The sequence below is a fragment of the Hirundo rustica genome, chromosome 3 (genome assembly GCF_015227805.2).
Source record: "Hirundo rustica isolate bHirRus1 chromosome 3, bHirRus1.pri.v3, whole genome shotgun sequence".
Lineage (NCBI taxonomy): Eukaryota > Metazoa > Chordata > Aves > Passeriformes > Hirundinidae > Hirundo > Hirundo rustica.
Window position 1 is genome coordinate 39,340,466 of NC_053452.1, and position 19,963 is coordinate 39,360,428.

Sequence of the window (19,963 nt, forward strand, 5' to 3'; positions counted from 1 at the left end):
AAAAACATAGAATATTAAGCAGGAGGTGTGAAAATTGTGATTTAGACCTCTTGACATTGCACATTGTCAATTTCTGAAAGCAGAAGGCAACTAGAGAAAGTAGATCTTCAGAATTTACTCATTTACTACAGAGACCTTGAGGACATTAAGTGTGTCTGAAGTACTGATGGGTATGCTCTGTGTATGTTTATGCTATGCTTGTTTTGTGGAGCTGTTGGATGGATGTGTTCTGAGCCTCAAAAAGAATGTACTGCATTAGTAGCTCTTTCATTGTGAAAGTGACAGCCACCTCTTTGTCTTGAAAGCACTCTGCCTGGTATAGTAGCTTAATCAGTTGGGGAAGCACGGTAATCCTGAGTACAGCAATAATTGTTTTTCCCCTTTAATGAAAAATAACAGCATAGGGCTAGCTATTGTCCGAAGAGAACATCACTTGACACGCGTTTTGTCAGTTCACTTTATCATCCTTATATATTATGCAAAGGCATAAGAGATTTGGGTGGTACATATTACTTGCACAAGAGTTAAAGGTCTTTTGGCTCTAATTTCTCAGAATTACGCCTTGCTGAAACAGGTATGTGGAGTGCATACTAATGAATTAGTATGTAGGTGAACTTAGGTTTCTACTACCTATTGCATCTGTTCAATTAGTGTAAAAAATGGAATTGTGGCTTCAGGCAGTTTGAGAGCTGAAAAAATGCAGTTTACTGTTAAAAGATGAGAATTGCAAACTTTTGTGAGGGAAATCATAAACCTTCAAATTATCAGGATAAGCATAAGGAAAAAAAGGAAATGCTATGAATTATAACTATATGAGTGAAACTGTGGATGTTGAAAGATTCCAAAGATACTCTAAAATGTAAGAATGGAAAAAGTAAAATTCTCTTTCATGTGGTGAATACCTGCAAGTATTAATGTTTTTCAGATTAATGTCAAAGGATTAAAATGAAAAAGAAACTATGTATTTCTGTTATGTCACTGTCCAACTTGATTCAAATTATATAGGAGAGAAGACTCGTTTTCATTCTTGCCATACAATGTGACAATGCTTTGGGTTTATGAGATAAATTTCAGAAACATGTTAGTCTTCTAGTGTTCAGAGATGGCAGTTAGTCGCTTTTTTTTTTTGAATTATCAGGTATTTTTGTGCTCAAGATGTTAGAAATCCTAATTACATTTTCTAGTAACAGTGCAGAAATAGGCACATTTTTTAAAGTGGATTTCTGTTTGAATGTACTTGGGTGAACAGACTATTTCAGTACTAAAGTGTGTTTCTTACATTCATGAATCTGGATCATTAGTGATTTTTTTTTTCCTTGTGGATGTGAGTTAATATTTTCCCTTTTCACTTGCTCTCGCATTTTACCAAGACAGTGATATAGTCAAGTAGTTTATCTTTAGAAAAGAAAAGCACAATTTGAAGACTGGCTGAATAAGCCATTTTTTTTTTTCTCCTTGAGGAGAAAGGCCAACTTTTTTTTCATGATTATTCATTCGTATTTAATTTACATTTCTTTAGTATGAAGCAATTTCTTTAAAATTTTTGGCTGTATTTCAAGTTCCATAGGATTAATTCTTTTCCTCTTCCCGTAATTCAGTGAGATACTGGTCTTTATCTACACCTGCAAGATCATACAGTATTACTTCTTTCATGTTTTTCTTCCAAAAAAGCAGAATTAATAAAGCAGTCTGCAGATTTTTGGGATCACATCAAGTTGTACTGTCCTTATGCCTCCCTCGGAAGTGAATCCTCCAGATCATTGATCTCTCTTATTGTGAGAGCTTTGAGAGTGGTTTGTTATCTGCGTGAGTTAAGTGAGAACGGGTGGTTCTCTTGCGAAGGAGAGGCAAAAGGTGCTCTGGATTGATTGTTTACTGTAGAACAGAAGAAAAAAATCAGAACCCAATTAGGGGGCACACATAATAATAATGTGTAGCATTACCAGATAGCATATTGCCAATATTATCAATAGCGTACCAAACCAGAGCATCATTAAGGGTTTGAAGTTGTTCTTGGAGCTCCTGGACTGTAGGGTTGAACTCTGCCAGAAATGTTGGGCCTTCTGCATGTTCTAAGAAGTGTTGAATACATGTTTCTAGCTGAATGAGTTTATCTTAATATTCCTTGATGACCAGGTCTCATTGAATTACTAATTCACCTTTACTAGCCACCTTTGTAAAGCATGAGGCACGTATGACAGAATTCAAATTATAGTCAGATATTTTTTACCCCTTTTTTCTTTTGATTATACATGTTTCCTTTCTGAGGAAAAGATTGTATTTCTGGTTTCTGCTTAGCTATTCTGAGTTGGTCTGGAATCAGTGTTGTTCAGACTTTTTTATTGCTTTTCTTACGTTGGGGCAGCTATAGTTTTACTTGGCTGTTGCCTCCATCCTGTTGGAAGACAGCACAACACAGAATTATTCAGTGATGCTCCTTGTCAGACTTTGTATATCATTTGCCACTACTGTGTAGAATTTTACAGTTGTGACGGGCAGGAGATAATGTTTCAGTAGAAGCTTGTTTCATTTTGCTCCTACATTTCTATCTTGCCTGTAATAGTGATTTTAGACTTTTCAGTCTTGAATGTCTTTAAATTTAGCTGTATGGGAAAGCAAATGTACCGTATATGGCATGACATTTACAAATTGGAGCATTTTTTATAGCGGTGCTTGGTATATACTCATTCACTAACTGTCCTCCTGTTTAGTCCCTGTTACTTGAGATGTTATTTTGATGGTATTTCCGTTTTTAGTCACACCTATATACAATGCATAACTGAAGAGAATATTATGAAAGGGGAATAGTATTGGTAGAGCAGTTTATTTTTCAGTTGAATAGGCTAAAAGCATTTCTTTCTAAAAGACTGCCTTCAGCAAGTGTGATGAGGTGGGGCTTGTTTATTAATTAAAGTGAATTTCTAATACTATCCTTATAAGTGTGGTTGTAAATTTTCCTTATGGTTTATTTTCAGCTACTTGGAGTAAACTGAAGGATGTCTTAATTTTTACCCAGGGAACTTTGTGTGCTGTGAATTCCATTGCAAAATACAGAATAAAAAAAATAATTTAAGAATGTTTACCATGCTTTAGTCTTAGTTTAAAAAAAAAGAACATAGTTATTATAGTAATGTTGTACATAATTTGTTGCTCTGTAATTAAGACTGGCAAAAGCTTGACATCTGAAAGATACTAGGAGAAGATTTCATTTTTTATTAGCCATCTTAAAAGCCACAATAAATTCTGCATGCAGGTTTGACTTCCTTGAATAGCTCTTCCTAGTTCATTCCTGCATGGTGTGTTGGTTTTACATTTTTGCTTTCACAAGTGAGAATACAGTGCTGCCTTGTATAGTTTCCCTGTTGAAATGTTGGTCATGCTGTGCAATCCATTGTTTGCTGCTTATTCAGTTCAAGTTAATGAAAGGAATAAGTGATACAGTAGCAGAAAAAGGATACTGCTGTCCTCAAGAGCATTTTAGGAAATTCCTAGGTTATGTCTGTTTTGCCAGTTCAGATACAAGACTCTCAGGGTGAATGATCAGACAGGAAGCTCTGTGTGAAGGGCAGTAAAGCAGCCAAATGTCTTGGCAGTGACTGTTAGATAACATGGTAAACTTTTTGATGCGGGGGAGAGGTGACAGAGTGTTATTTTTAGTAGCATGAAGCGGGATTAATGTTTCCATGACTGTATGAACTGAGGGCTGCTGCAGTCCTGTCATTCCTTCATGATTTGCTGTTCCTGCTTCCTATTTGGCATCGGAAAGCCCTGGCCTTCACCTGACCGTGTGGTGAGTCCATTTGGTGGAGAGCTGAACCTCACTGAATGACTTGCTACAGAGTGAGGCCTGCTCAGGTTTAGCACTGACAGAACTGATGGCATGAGAGTAGGCAGACAGGGAAAAGTGGTACTGCAGCAGTCCACCCTTAAATAAGCATAAATTTCTGTAGAGCTGCGAGTGAATATGCTCATGTGCAAGTAGCATGAGAGTAAAATAATCCTTCTACAGTGAATTTCTGATTATGGCCATGAAAAACAAAGGAATGTTCCTCTTTGTGTGTTCCACTGTCCAGTAGGTCTAGTATTGGTAATTTCAGTAGCTTATTCATAAATTGAATAAAGAATTATGAGAGTTATCTTGATCACTCCTTAAGTAAATTCTGCTATTCTCTTTAACATCTGACTTCCCTGAAAATACTTGCTGTCATGCAAGTCTGGCTTACAAAAATGAGAACAAGAATGTTGTATACCACAGTTCACGAAGGAAGTGTTTACATATTGTACTTGATATGTCACTGCAGTGTTAAATTTTTGTCTTTACATTAGTATTAACATAATTATTTTGCACCAGCTGCAAGGGAGAAGTAGCTCTGTCCATCATTGTGTACTGTGGTGGAAAATCTGTGGACGAGTGATTCACTACCACCAAAATAAGATCTGTTGAATGGAAATGGGTTTTGGGGACCTTATTTACTATATAAAGTGTCTTGATGTTTTTCAGCTGAATTGAAATATATCTTGTTTAAATTTTGTTATATTTGTCAGCTCTCCTGAAATTATCATCTTAGTACAAAGGAGAAAATTAGAATTGTTCATCAGAATATAGTTCAGGGTGATAGAGCTCTGGAACAAGTGGCCCAGAGAGGTTTTGGAGTCTCCTTCCCTGGAGGTATCTAAAACCCACCTGGAACCTGCTCTGAGTGAAGATTAGATTGTCTCTTGATGTCTCTTCCAAGCCCAGTCATTCTGTGATTCTGTGATGTGAATAATTTTGAAAGGAGATATAAAATGTTCTATTTATATTATGATTATAAACCTGTTTTCAACTTTCTGTTTTCAGAAAGTTGACAAATAATTAAATAGCAAGTACAAATTTATGAGGACCTGTGCCCTCACATATTTCAGTTGATTGTTTTACAAATTTGGACATAGTCATGATCAAATATAACTATGTAAATATGTCTAGTTTTATTATCTTCTAACTTAGGTAGCAGTTTTTAGGGATTCTCGTTCCATCTAGGTTTTTCTTATACTAATGGGAGAAAGAAGTTTCTCCAGCAGTTATTTGTAAGCACCTTAATCTAAGTTTTTACTGTGAATCTTCTTCTGGACATCCTTGATGGCTTCTAGAACCCGAGGAAATTAGTTAGTTGTGCTTACATACAGTTATTGTTGAATACCCACTTTTTTCCCCTTTTTTCTTCTTCTCCACTATCCTCTACATTGATTTATTTCAGGTGTTACAAGTTTATAACTTGAGAAATGGTAGATCTGGATTTTGGAAAAGACCTTGGGAAACTTAGGAAATAGTCTCTTCTCAAAGAGAAACAAAGACGCTCTGTTGCCTGAAACTCAGTAGGGACATGCCCTTCCAAAGCGGGATTATGCATTGATTAGGAGCTCTAATTAGGTTCTGCATGCGTTTTGTCTGTCTTCCAGAAATGTGCCGAATCTGTTTGGTTTTTTTGGTAAACATAGTTGTGGAAGAAAACATGGTATTGACCTTTTCTGGTAATTTGTTTTGTGGTACCTATAACTTCTTTCTAATTTTTCATCCCATTTTTATAATTTGCTTCCTTTAGTCTTGGCTATTTTCTTCTAGTCGTGTGGGATTTTTTTGTTTTTGTTCTGGGTGGTGGTTTTTTGTTTGTTTGTTGTGTTTTGTTGGTTTTTGTTTTGTTGGTTTTTGTTTTGTTGGTTTTTTCCTTCTTTTTTTTTTTTTTTTTTTTTTTTTTTTTTTTTCCTTCTTCCATGCTTTTGTTTGGTTTTTTTTCTGTTGATGGTCCTGGAACAGAACATGTAATTTGGTATCTTTATATAAAATCTGGTTGAGGCATTTCTCCACTTATTCAAAAAGCAGATGATTAAGCTACGATTCTCCTTGTCTGGCCATGTTAATGACAATGATGACAAATCCTTCATTTCTAGTTAGAGTTGGATTTTGGTTGGTTGATTTTCTTTTTTGAAACCTCAATTTTATACCTAAGTGAAAGAAACAGTAATTGTAGAATTGTGGTTCCTGGGGGGATGTAGTATAAAGAGTAGGACTTGGTTACCCTGCACTTTTAAGACATTTTAATGCCAGGCTGTTAAGGAGGTAAGATCATTTCATGTATGAGTCACCTTGGAGTGGTTTCTGGAAGGATCTTAGTGATTGCAAAGACTTGTGTGTGAAACAATAGTAAAGTAACCAGTAAACATTTCCCTCTTCCAACCATTTAAAGCATTCTTTATTGCCGGCGTTAGTTTTGAAATCTAGATATCTTATTTTACAAAAGTAAAGTTTGTCATACAGACATATGTGGTTCAAGGCTGACTGATGATTTACAGTCATCTAGTTGCTCTAGACTGTGCTGTTTCGACATCAGACAGAAAATTCTAACCTGTGGAAAAGTGCCAAGGGGTTTTCGCTTACTACTTTTCAATAGAAAACTTAAGTGTTTCTGTTTTTAAACAGTACAGAAATACCTGAGCTTTCAGTGGAGGAGTAATATGGTTTCTTTTTCTTCCATAAATTGTTCTTAGGCTAAGATTTTAATACAGGAATGTTATGGATATGTTAGCAGAGTAAACATAGGTGGGCATGATATAAGAGATTGGAGCTGATTATGTTAAATAGTTTATATTATTTTGGACTAGGCCATTTGTAACATATTTTATATTAAATTGGAGTGTGGTAAACACATCCTGGAAAGTGATTAGATGAGATCTTACTGAAAGGTTACATTGCTTGGAAAACAGTTAATAAGGAAAAGCAGTTAAGATTCCATCTAGTAGTATATTGTATTTCTTGCATATTGTTTGAAATGTTATGGGTTTTATAATTTTTATCTTCTGTATTTCAGTAAGTATTTTGAAAGCTCTGCCTTACTTTATTAATAGGGATAGCTTAATGAAAATAACACTGCCTTCTACATATTCAGTTTTACAATTATTAGCTAATTTTTAATGTTTTCACAACATTTGTGTATGTAGTAAATTATGTTCATCAGTTTCAACTTTCGTTGTAAAGTGAAGTTGTGTTTTATATTCCAAATCACTTGGAAATACTGGATAGAAGGAAATTTCAACACCAGCAAATCTAATGAAGTCAGAGGTCTCTAGCATTATATCCAGTCCTTTGATATTGCAGCTTTTTATAAATGGATTGGAGGATGTGGGGTTTTCTATTTGACCAAACACAGCTGTAGATGCTAAGAATTTCCACTGCTTCATTTATCAGTAAATAATTCCAGCTTTTGATAGATACTTTGCTACAGCCTCCAAAATTGTATATTACGTTACAAATCCTTTTTCATGAGACTGAAAAAAATCAAAGCCCCAAACCCACCATTTGGAGTTGGTTGTCTTATGATCATTTGAAGCAGTTTTCATGAAGACTAATTTTCAGTCATGTAATTGCATGCGTTGTTATGCCCTCATGTTAGAATCTTTATGATTCCTTCATTCTCTAGTTTGTGTCGTGGTTTGAAAACAGAATTTTGACTTAGGCTACCCTGCCTTTCTTGGCAGCTGTAGTAACTATACTGATACAGTTGTACTAAAGGCAGCAAAATGGTACATCAGGTGAAATGGAACTAGAAGGTGGAGCAGGGATTTGTCAAATGTACACACGGGTACTTGAGTGCTGTGGTGATGGAAGCGGGCAATTCCAGTTCCTTGCTCAGCCTTTTGGCTATGTTAGGCAGCGGGTGGCCTTATTTTTCTGTCTGCTGGTCTGAGGTCTCAGTTTTTAATGAGCTGTAGCTGCAAGGGTCTTAAAAGTTTCAAGGTTTTAAAATAAAGCTTGCTTACTTAGTTTATTAGAATTAACAGTCAAAATCATTACTAACAGACATCAGATGTTTTGAATAATACACATCTTGTGCAGAAATTTTGTTTGCAGGAGTTTAATAACTTATTTTATCTTGGAAGATAAGTTCTGAAAGACCAAGGAAGCTAAGAGGTGTGTCTGGATTTCTCCTGGATTAAACCTGCTGTGGTGTATATGGTAATACTGTGCTAATCTGATTTGTCAGTTAATGGTATCCTGGCATTTGCAACAGATGGGCTATTGATACGGTGTTGGGAAGAACACTGTTTTTTCTTAGTGCCTGCAAGGGCAAAGCCTGTATTTGCCTTTCAGTAGTCATTTCTGAAATAAATGGTTAATTTCCGAAGTAAGTGGTTGGGCTGTGGAGAGGACTCCCTTAGTGATCCTTGCAATATCAACTCCTCTCCTAGGGGATGGTGGAGAACTCTTCAAAGAGATAGTTTATTACTCAGCAATGAGGACAACTTCAGGGAAATCTCTTACTTTTAATGATCCACAGGTCAGTCAGATTCAAGAAAGATAAAAGAAAGATAAACAAAAAACCCCAGTCTTTTAAAATAAATTGGGTCATAGAAACACTTGTTTTCTCATATGATAAAGCAAGGGTGCTTTAAATAAACCTTAACTTTCCATCTATAAATGTGGTGAGAGCACCACCTTACTATTTTTTTTAAATACTCTGAGAGGTAAATGTTTATGTAACAGTAAATATGTGAGAGGTCATTACTGGGATGCTCTTTTTGTAGCAATCTGTAGTTTTACAGATGATTCTTGAAGACAGACGAATGAGCCAAGTTTTTATTCCCCTGTAGGATTGGAGGTTGCAGGGGAGACTGAAGGTTCTTGGTGTTCCTAAAAAGTTGTGATAATAGGTGGTTTCATTGATTTCAGTTTCGAATTAATTCAAAATAATTTTTTTGTCTGTTTGCATAAACCTAAATTCTGTGCATTGCCAAAATATTTTTATGGAGGAACAGGAATGTTTTTATATTTTTATATATATATATATATATGTGGGTGTGTGTATATGTGTGTGTGTATATGTGTATATATATGTGTATCTTCAGCTATGTTGCCTCTGTGCTACAGGTAAACTAGGCATTAAATTATATATCTTGTCTTCCTTAGAAAGTAAATGGGAAGATTAGCAGTTGTGCAGACTCAAATAGGAGTCCTGCTCAACTGGACAGCCTTAAAGGAAATCTGCCAGTATCATATGAGAAAATGTCATCCCTTGTTTCCATGTAAATCATTCTTCAGTGCTTGGAGAGAAGCATGTAAGACACTAAAGCTGACAAATAGCACAAATTATTTTTATTATGTCATGCTTTATATTCAATATATTTTACAGTGTTTAAAAGTAATCTGTTGGTAGCAGTTTCAACATACAAATGTTAATAGTTTTTAAATGATACTTTCTTTCACTACAGTCTGTAGGGTTTGTTTTTTTTTTTTAAAGTTGCTATGTGGCTTCAGTAACAAGATCCCATTAAGATTAGTAGTACTTTGTACATCTGAAGTGTACTGACTTTTCTAAAAGTCTTACTCTAGGTTACTTCTAAGAACTTGAAAGATGCACAATTGTGTGCATCAGTGGTTTATGTTTGGAATTTGGGATTTGGTTTTTACTTAAAGTCTCAAATTGGCTTGGAAACTTTAGAAATCTTTGCTAAGATGCTGTCTGTGATGGTGTTGTTGAGATATAATCCCCAGTGTACTGGAGGTGCTGGTTTTATTTATTTCAGTTCAGTCATTTTTCTTCAAATGTATCACATGTAGACTTTCAGCCCAATATGAAGATTCTGGGCAACAGAGGAAAGTAAATACATGATTTCATGTCATTTAATGTAAAGCACCTATAACTTAAGGCATGGCTTTTCTTTCTAGGTTCAGCAAACTCTTTCTGATGGAAGTGTGTGTAGTAGAATCATGATGGGTAAAAGAAAACAATTACTCCTTTTGGTGTTTTCATATCAGTCACTTTGGGTTTGGTTTTCTTTTAACAAGCTTTGCTTTTTACTTTAATTTCATTCACAGATATGTCCAAGTAGAATCCTGTTTAATTAAAACAATTTATCAGCAGCAAACCTTAACTGGCACAAGAGCAGTAAACTTGTGACATTTTGGCTTCTCCAAACAGCTTGTAATTCTAGGCAAGCTTATGTAAAGAGTAGAAAAAGATTTTTCTTTAGAATATCAGCCTGTTACTTATAATAAAAAAAAGTACTTTCAGGAAAAAACATCAGTTCAATAGTTGTATTTATAGAAAATAAACATGTCCATATTGCTCCAAAAGATTAGTATTAATAGCATATATTACCAATCCAGACAAATAAATATCACAGTTACTAATCAAAACAAGTAAATATTACAGTTAAAAGCATAGGAATAAGGGTTTAGTGTGTATTCTGGGGGAAAAAAAAATTTTTTTCCCCCAAATTATCTTTTCAGTGCTTCTCTATACAGTTACCTTCTCACTTTACTGTTGTGGCATCCTTTAGACGTGTGACTAATTAGACCAGTTCTTTTTCTGGCTTTGACCTTAGGCTTATGGCTATACTCCCTTGACTTTATCAGGATTATTTTGTGTTTCTGGTGATTAAAGTTTCTTTTTCTCAAAAGCGTGTGGATGTGTTGCATTTATGGCAGAAAACAGTATCTGTCCTGTCTGCCTCATAACCCAGATTTCAGAGAGACAAAAAACGGCACCAACTAGAAAGGAGGGCTTAAGAGTTTTTCCACATAGTTTCTTGGAAAAGGGTGGTTGATAAGTGTGTCTATGCCTTCACCTGTGTCAGTGTTCATAGATTCAGAAGTATAAATAGATCTGATGATGATTTAAGTCTCAGTTCTGCTTCCTGTGAGAAGTACTTAGCGGAGTGCAGAGCTCTTCTTTTGATACCCGAAGTGCAGCATCTTAGGTGTGCTAGTCAGAGCATGGTTCTCCTGTCCTCTTTTTTTTTTTTTTTTTTTTTTTTTTTTTTTTTAGATATGAGTTCTGCAAAAGGGAGAAAAATGTATCAAACCAAGAGTATCATCCTGCTTGGAGAGACTCTTGAAATCCTGAAGGATCTGGTGCAAATGAAACTGCTTCTCATCTCAGTAGTGACAACCTTACTCCAGAACAGTTCTTTGGTTCATTAATCTGTGCACACTTGCTTTCCGAAGTATAGGAAAGGACCTCCAAAACTGCTTCTGTAAACTCTCCACCAGCTTCCAGAATATTTGTTCTGTGCTGCCTGGTTTAGAATACATTGCTTTCAGCAATGTGTAGCAGCTGGTATTTCTGAATCCTTGCTGTGTCTTGCAGCCTTCTCAGAAAGATGTTTTGGCAAAAGAATTCATAAAATCGTATATGAGCCAGTCTGTCACTTTGGCCTCTGTAGTTAACCTACAGACTTCACTCAACAGTTTCACGTACTGACTTACACAAAAGCTTCTGCTGTGTTATTTGATGGTTATCTTTAGATAAAACTGTTGGGTTTTCTTATTCTTGAGACATCCCTTCCCCTCCCCAGTAGCGCTGACACTATGTTGTGTCTTAGGCAGTTGAAATAGGACCTTTCCAGAAGGCTTAAAACTGGGGGTGCAGTTGATAATAAGGGTGACTTGAACCTTTTTACTGAATAATTTCATAATCAAAACCAAAGCAAAAACAAATTTTGTTGTTTCTGGTGGCTCATGGGATAGTCAGAAAAGCGAAAGAAAAAGCTTACTGCAATCCAAAATATGAAGCCATGTAGAGATTTCAGATGCTGTCAGCTGTGCTAATGAACTGTTTTCAAATGGCAAAGCAAGAAAACAAAGTGTGGGTGGTAGTCTGTGTTTTTACCATCACAGTAAGGCAAAGGAGCTTCTTTCTGTTTGTAAACTGCCAAATATAAGTGGGTAGTACAGTGTCAAACCTGAAAAAAATTACCAGAAACCCCAAAACAAAAATTACTATTTTATCTTTCTTAACATATTAGTAATAACACCTGGCACTAATTCTTATTTAAGTGAAGATGAGCAATATTTCTCTAGTTGAAATTTGATGTTGAACTGTTCTTGGGGTAGGATAGGAGTGACACTCATTTTTCTGTAGAATTTGTATGGAGTATTTAAGACCGTACTACATTTAATATGCATGGGTGGTGTCTACAGGTAATATACTAATACATTTACACTGCATGAGCAGTGTAAGATGCATTGAATGTTCTACAGCCATATGAAGACCTTACCTAGAACACCAATAGGCACTTAATTAAAAAAAAAAAAAAAACAGAGTTGGCACATATAATAATATGGGCAGGCATAGTTAATACATCAGTATGGTTTTATCTCAAATGCTCCTTACATCTCAGGTTAAAGTACATTGTTAGATTATTTGTACCTGTTGTTTGGTGCTCGTCCTGATTTCACCAGCATCCTTATAAACCACTGAAAGAATTGCATGTAGAAGTCAGATGAGGCAATATATGAGGGGGGGAGGGTTTGGATTGTTTCATTTGGAGTGGGTTTGTTTTGGTTTTGGGGGGTTTTTTTTGGTTTGGTGGTTGGGGTTTTTTGTGATGCTGTTGGTAGTTCAGTTGTTACTGTTTCGTTGTGGGGTTTTTTGTTTGTTTTTTTTGTGTGTGTGTGTGTGTGTGGTTGGGTTGTTGTTGTTGTCGTTGCTGTTGTTTTCTTTTTTTTTTTTTTTAACTTTTGTGTTGGTAGAAGTTATAGACGGCTTCACTAATTGGGCCAGATGGATCTAACTGCTTTGTTAGATGAGTCAGCCTATACTTTAATGATGTTTTTAACAGTACCGGCTGCATTTCATTAGAAATGTTTCGTGATAAAATTATCTTTGGGTTTCTTGTTTGCCATTGCGTATAGGATTTTACAACTAAATCTGTTCTTAAAACAAATATGTAGTTGGTTTAGAATATCTCAGTAATTTTTTAAGTGAAAGCTTAACTTGCTCTAGAGTTATGAATCAAACTAATGCACAATTTAAAGTCATGCTTTGAAAAAACAAGTATGAGATTTTAGCTATTCACTTTAGATTAAAAGAAAAACCAGACTATATTTTGGGAAATTAAATGCGTTACTTGATCTCTAATGTTTTAAAAGATGACTTCCCTTTTGAGTAACTTTCTAAGAATGTGTCTTACTTTCACACATTTAGTTTTTTACTAGTTTTAGTAAGTTTCATGTGGAGAAAGGAAGAAAAGTTGTAATGTTTACTATGGGTATTCTTGCTCCAAAAGAAACGGTGATATGACCAAAACAGACTAAAATATTTTTTGGGGGGAGGACAGATCACCATCTTTATTTTCTGTAGAAGAATGAGTTAAGCCAAGGTTTAGGCTTTTCCTATACACTAAGCGTTAGTCCTGAGACAGCAAATGTTTATCCTCTTCAGCATTGAGCTGCTGTTTACATTTCAGTGACAGAGGGAACACTTAGGGCAAAAGAGCAAGGGTGCAGTCATTAGTTTCCTTCACATTTTCTCGATTAAAAATGACGGGGGGAAAAAAGCTTTGCTACAAAATCGGCACGTCCCCGTCTCAAAATAAATAATGCTGTAAAAGGGTCTGGGTGGCTTTTTGAAATTGAGACGTTCTCACGACAGGCAGGCAGTGCGCTCTTGCACATGGAGTATAATGACATGGTGCTCAGTAGCATTTTATGTAGTTCTTGATGTGTAGTTTAGACTATTACATGCGGTATATAACAGCAATAACAAGATTAATTAATTTCGTTTGAGAGTTGACTAAGTATCTTCAGCAGTCACACTGAAGTTAGCGGTTGTCTCCTTCGCTGTCATTCCGCTGACTTTTTGCGTTCCTCAGTGTTTGTTCTGCATGACTTAGTGGAGAGGAGATGCTTTGTCTTTGCAGTCTTGGAGGCTCTCTTGCAAAAAGCCGTAATGTGAGTGTACAGAGTACATCCCTTCCTGTGCACAAAGGTGTTGCTGCTGTTCTCTGCCGTGCACACCATTTTAATCTGAATGGGGAATCTGTCTGGGGACCCGAGTGCAGTAATTAGCAGTCTCTTCAGAGTGTCAGAGCAGAGTTACCATTGTAATGGTTTAGCAGAAGGATAAAAGGATTGAATTTGGGTCTGCCTTCCTGCCAAACTAAATGAGTTGCCATGGGAATTTTCAAATATAAGAGGCGTTTACTTAAAGCAATTTGGCGAGTTTGAATAAACTCATAAATTACAGGGTTTAGAGGAGAGATCCCTGCTTTCTCTGGCATGGGCTGAACAGCAAAGACTGTTAGAAAGCTGCTTACATTCTTAATGAGAATAAGTTGATCCATGCTCCCTTGCAGACTATCAGCTTATTAAGGCTAAACTGTTTCTGCTAAATACAGTACAGTAAGCACATTTTGAGAGACGTAGTTTGCAACAAATCCCCGGAGTAAAAAGCAACATCTGATTGCTCTAAACATAAATTGAATTTCCTTTGGTAGATTAGATCTATTTTCAAGTAATGCTATTAAAAATGGTTCTCCGTATTGTTTCAATAAACATTAACCTGCTATCGATTTCAGCTTTCCTCTGTGCATGTAATATTTATCACAACACTTGTCAGATCTGCTTCTGAAAGGGGAGGGAGGGCATTGAGGTTTCTTTCGAAAACAACTAAGGTCCTGTGGCCCTTCAAACTGTTTTTTTCTGCCGGTCACATGTAAATGTTTTCCCAGCTCAGGCCTGCCTGCCTTCTCTCTGAAGGGAGCTGGGCTTTGACCTGCTGACTTCTTTGTCAGCACCGATGCTATTGAAATGTGAGAAGATGGACTTGGTGCTTTCACAAGTGCCTCGAGTGATGAACATCACTTATGCTTGTTTAACCTTCAGCTGTGCTCAAGAAGTCAGCTGTAGTAGGCTGCGGAAGAACTGATGGCCGGTGTTTTGCTCCGCTTGTTTGGAAGCATGTGTTAATGTTCTCCCAGCCACTTCCATCGGGTAACTTAAAGAAATAGGAAAGATTATACCTGCTTGAATACTTCGATGCTAGCTTTAGAAGTGTATATTCAAGGACATGTCACACTTGAAACAGTATGCAATATTTCCCCCAAAATAATTTATATCGGTTATATAGCTTGTGGCTTAAATGTTGTGTTGTGATTCTTCCTAGTACATATCTCAAATCTTAGCTCATCGTAAGTATTAGGATATGGAGGTGGAACTAATTAAAAAGAGGGCAGTGCTGCCATAATTGCAGTAATTTTAACTTCAGTTTAAAGCCATAAAAATAAGGTTAGCACTCCTTAATATAATCTTACATCACTAGCAGGAATCCTGTAAATTAGCAAAGGAAAATAGTAAATTTGTGCTGGTGATTCAGTGGTTGAACAGCTGCTAAGTTCTAACAAATTCCTGAACAGTTACTAATGATGCAGCTGAAGCTGTTTGGTAGCCTCAGGGTGCTGTTTCTGTGAAACTAGAAATATCTCCAAAGAAATTAGAAGACAAGAGCAGCATTTACTCTTACTAATTCTCAAAATTTTAACTGTTCATTTAAAGTTAGTTTGAGAAATATTGTCAGGGAATTGATTTCATCAGATTTGATCCCCACCCCCATACTTTCTTTTCTTATTTTTTAGATGAGTTACTGAAAGGCAAAATATAATAAATTATTTATAAATAAATATTTACAATAAAATAAAATACTATCTAAGTGTTTGTGAAGTGGCTTGAGAAACTGAAACTATGAAAACTTCTATACACTCTATTAAAAGAGTGTTGGTAAATGATTAGAGGACATTGTCAGCATTAAAAAATATATAGAAAAGACAATGCTGCAGAGGACTCTTTGGGATACTGGGTTGAACTGAGTGCATCACTTAAGTCCTTAGTTCCAATAACTTACAGCACCTGTGCAAATCAATGATATTTACATAAATCGGGCAGTAAAAAAATCTGAAAAAAATAAAAGGTATATATTAGTATTACAGTTTTCAGGTTTCATACTCTGGGATTTTTTCTACGTTTGAGAATTTTAATTCATAGGTTGTAGGGCTTGATTGGGACCGATACTATATCACATCTGATGCATTCTTCTTCTTCTCTCTGCTTGACTTGCAAAAGCGAGGTGAAAATAAGTGACAGTGGGAGTGCAGGAAAAGCTTGAACTGGTGGGAATTTTTGGCTAGGTCAGATGTTGAGATAAGGGTATTCAAAGGTTATTGATAGCTGAATCTGGGCTACACAGAATGAATTCAGTTTTGCAGTACCTGAGAGAGAGGAAGGTGGGAATTGCTGCCTAGCATTTCACTTAATTTTTTTAATGAAGGATTTTCATAATCTAAAACTTATTGATCAGTCACATCAGAAACATCCTTCTCCAGAGTACATGAAAACATACATCAGGCAATTACCTGAACAGAAGATGGACATTTAATTTGAAGGATATTCTGCCCATTACCTCATGAGTAGTGTAGGAAAAACTTTGTCATTTTACCATCTAAAAGTATGGCATACAGAAGAAAGTCTGGTTTTAGGTAAAACTGAGATGGGCCTGCTTAGATCTGAATCTGATTCCAGTTAAAATATGTTCTCATGAGTTGTGATGAGCCTGTTTCATATTGAAAGCAAAAGTCTCTGCTTCACTGCTGAATGAAGCTGCAGTCTAATTAATTTGTGGATGGATATAATAAAAAATATACCAGATTTTTCTGTGAGCTGATCCAATTTTCTAAGTGCTAGAAAAGTAACTCACAAATTTTCTGGGGTTTTTGGAGAGGTAAATCACCTTGTTCAATGTCTCACTCAGCACCAGAGAACACAGAGGAAGTGTCAGAGATATGCACCCAGAAAAGGTGGGAATGCCATAATGGGGAAGAAGTGGGAAGCTATGCAAAGTGCTTGTTCCTTGTGTTTAATTTGTTACATTTTGAGAGTTCTTGGCTCCTGCTGGTCCAGGAATCCAGAGAATCAAAGAAATGTGCATGCTGCTAGACCAGTAGGGATAGCAGCTGTTTCTTCTCCGAGCACTCCCTCTTTTCTTAGAACCTCTCTTGCAAGTATTTTTATCCAGTCTTCATTTAATTCTGCTTCTGCTGGGGCATTATTACTTTTGCCTTTGATCTTTAGATTCCAACAATTTGTTTCCTTCTGCAATTTTTTCATTTACTCACTTGTAAACTTTTGAGAGCAGGTTCTTTGCATGTGTATTATAGATATCTGAGCTCCAGGTCAGAAGTGTTTATATACTATTATGCTAAAATTAACATTGCATGCAGAGACATGAAAACAAAATGCATAATCTAAGTTGTACAGTTCTTTGCCAAAGAAAATGAGCAGCTCTCGCTTGGGGTAGTTCTACAGAAGAATGTAATATACAAAAAGGAAAAAATATCAATAAGGAAGTTGATTTTTGTAGAGTCCTGATACTATCAAAGCAAGCATTATTTTCATTTTCTTACCATGGAGCTTCGTAAGTACTGGGTGCGGTATTTAACTGCTGTGGATTTAAAGTCGCTGTTATAAGGTGTAAGAATTGCCAGTTTAGGATGATGATGTTTTTAGAGGTTTGAAAATAGGGTTTTTTTCAATGCTTTTAGAACATGGAGTGAAAATACCAAAAAAGTTAAAAGATCTCTGCAAAATATGAATGTATGTACTTAGAGTAGTAGGTAAATAGTTGAGATTGTAGCCATTGCTCCTGATGAACAAATCTACAAATGGAGGAGTACCCTTCTATAGTCTAAGGTAACCTAGAGGAGTGTGAGCAGTACAGTTGGCCAAGAGAAGCTGTAATCGTATTTCTTCACTGAAGGTTGGCATCGAGAGAGAAGAAAGGCAAAGAAGAAAGATTGTAAGTAAAGAAATGGGCAAAAACTATTAAAAATATGTAGGCAAATGAGTAATAAGAAAAATGAAATGGAATATTTTAGTATGAAGCCAAAATTCATTCAGTTGTCAGGTGGTGGTTTCCAGTTAGAAAAGAAGATTAAACTGCTGGGCTTCAGAATTAGCAAGACTAAGACTCCTGATTCCACATGGAACTGAGTCAGTTGGCACACTGAGGTGTCAGCTCCCATCAGTCTCTCCTCCCTTATGGGTGAGTCTGCAGTGAGCTCTTTCACTTTTGAAACCTGGCAGAAAAATATACAGGTTTAAAAAAAAAAAAAAAAAAAAAGTGTCAGGAGATGAGCAGGTTGGTGTGGTTCAGTCCTGGATACAGTGATAGATACGTGAGAGCAACTGTGATGAAAGAGTAGGACTGTGACCCCCACTAGCTAAATTGGCTTAAAGTACCACAGGAGTACCAGTTGAGAGGCTTTTTCCATCTTGAAAAATAATTTTTGACTCCTTTGACAGCAATATAAAACCTCAGCCTAATCATCCTGAACTAATCTGTGGCCTGGGAAAAAGTCTTAAGGATGGCATTTTAATTTTTTACATTCTGGAATTGACTGTTGTATTTGCTGGGTAAACTTGTCTGAACCTGTTTCCTCTGAAATTATTCTCCCTAAGTTTTCTGTCTGATTGATTCCCATTCCATCCTCTGTTTTTCAAAGTCTTAGCTTTCTGAATTCAGTCATGCACGGATGCACAGCAACTTTTACACGTTCTGGAAACAAAATTCCATTAATTTATCCATTCATTTGAATTGCTTCAGAATTAGACATCTTGCTTTTCACACCTTTTGTACCTTCATTGTCCTTATTTCCCTTGGCTTAAGGAGAAGAACTTCATTTGTCTCTTCCTATTAATGTTGAATAAATTAATATTCTTCAGTTACTCTGAGTGTCCAAAAATTTGCATCACTTTTTAGGTTCACTTCTTAATTTTTCAGCCACATCATGTAACTGAAAGCTTAAAATACACTTTTTTTGGTTTTGGATTTTTTTCCTATGCATTCATTTTTACGCACATTAAGAGGGAGGTTTTTACTGCAAAGTGCTATGTATACAAATATAGTCCATAAAATTAGAGACTGTGTGAATTTAGGTATTATTTTGAAATATTCATGAGATTCTGAGGCTCAGGAGATTAAGAGGCACTAAGGTGATTTGTCTTGTAGTAGAAAATATATTTTAAGCTGCTTCTGCTTATGGTTGTGCACCTTGTCTACTACAATACAAAAGTATAATTCTGCAGTCTCTGAAAGACATTTAATTCTACACATTTCTGAGTCTAAATTTGCTTCTTCTAAAAATTGGATTAGAACAATAAATGTTTAGAGAACCAGAGTGTCTGAACAATGTTCAGAGTCAGACAGAAAGATGTGAAGAAATGAGTCGGAAATCTAGAAATGGGACAGTGTTACTTGTTTAACAGGACTCAAGGATCATGCAGAAAACAGGTGGAAATCTATCAGTACAATACAGAGTGAGAGCAAAGGGCAAGGCACTGGTAGGGAACGTGTAGGAAAAAATTAAGTTAGCACAGTTCGGTGTTTTTAGGGTGGATTGATATTTTTAATACCAGCATTGCTTGTTCTCTGCAAAGGTCCTGAAATATGCATCTGGCATTTAAGGTTAGTTAGAAGCTACAGGGGAGATGCTACGTAGAAATATTGCAGGAGTATCCTGTCAGGAATGGTTTCCTGAGCATGACATGACAGCACTGATTTAGGATGCCTCAGTGGCTGCAGTTTGTTTCAGCCGCAGTTCAGGTACCCATCTGCTTAGTAAATGAAGTTTTGGTGTAATACCTGATCTGGAGTCTGTAGCAAGCTGTTCAGATGCAGCACTATAAAACATGCAGTGATCAGCAACAAAGAGAAGCGCAGAGGTCTTGAATATTTCTGTCCCCAGTACAGCCTTTAACTTGCAGTGAAATCTGATCAAATTTATACTGTGAGTCCTGCTAAATGGTTACTTTAGTGTCTGTGTCTGCTGAGGAGGCAGATTTTTAAATTAGTGTGTAGAACAGCAGGGAAGAATGGTCAAATTAATTATTTAAGATTGGCCTGATACATACTTCTCTCATTCTAGGACAGAAGATTACACTTAAAGAACTTAATTGTCTTATCATATAGGCTCAATTACAATATAGAAACCAAATTATAATAAGTTGATTCTGGTAATGTAGGATTTTAGGAAAAAAAAGAGATGAACAAATTTGGGTCAGTAATTTCTTCGGGGATTTTCCAGAAAGGTTAACCAGTCCTTTGTTTTGGCAAGCCTCTAGTCAGGTACCTCATGAACCCAGTACCTTCTGAACAGA

General features: G+C 36.1%; 1 protein-coding gene across 9 annotated transcripts in view; it reads left to right on the plus strand.

The window, feature by feature from the left end:
• QKI (QKI, KH domain containing RNA binding) overlaps positions 1-19,963 on the plus strand; it is a 149,364-nt gene that overhangs the window by 105,222 nt on the left and 24,179 nt on the right. The window lies entirely within an intron of this gene.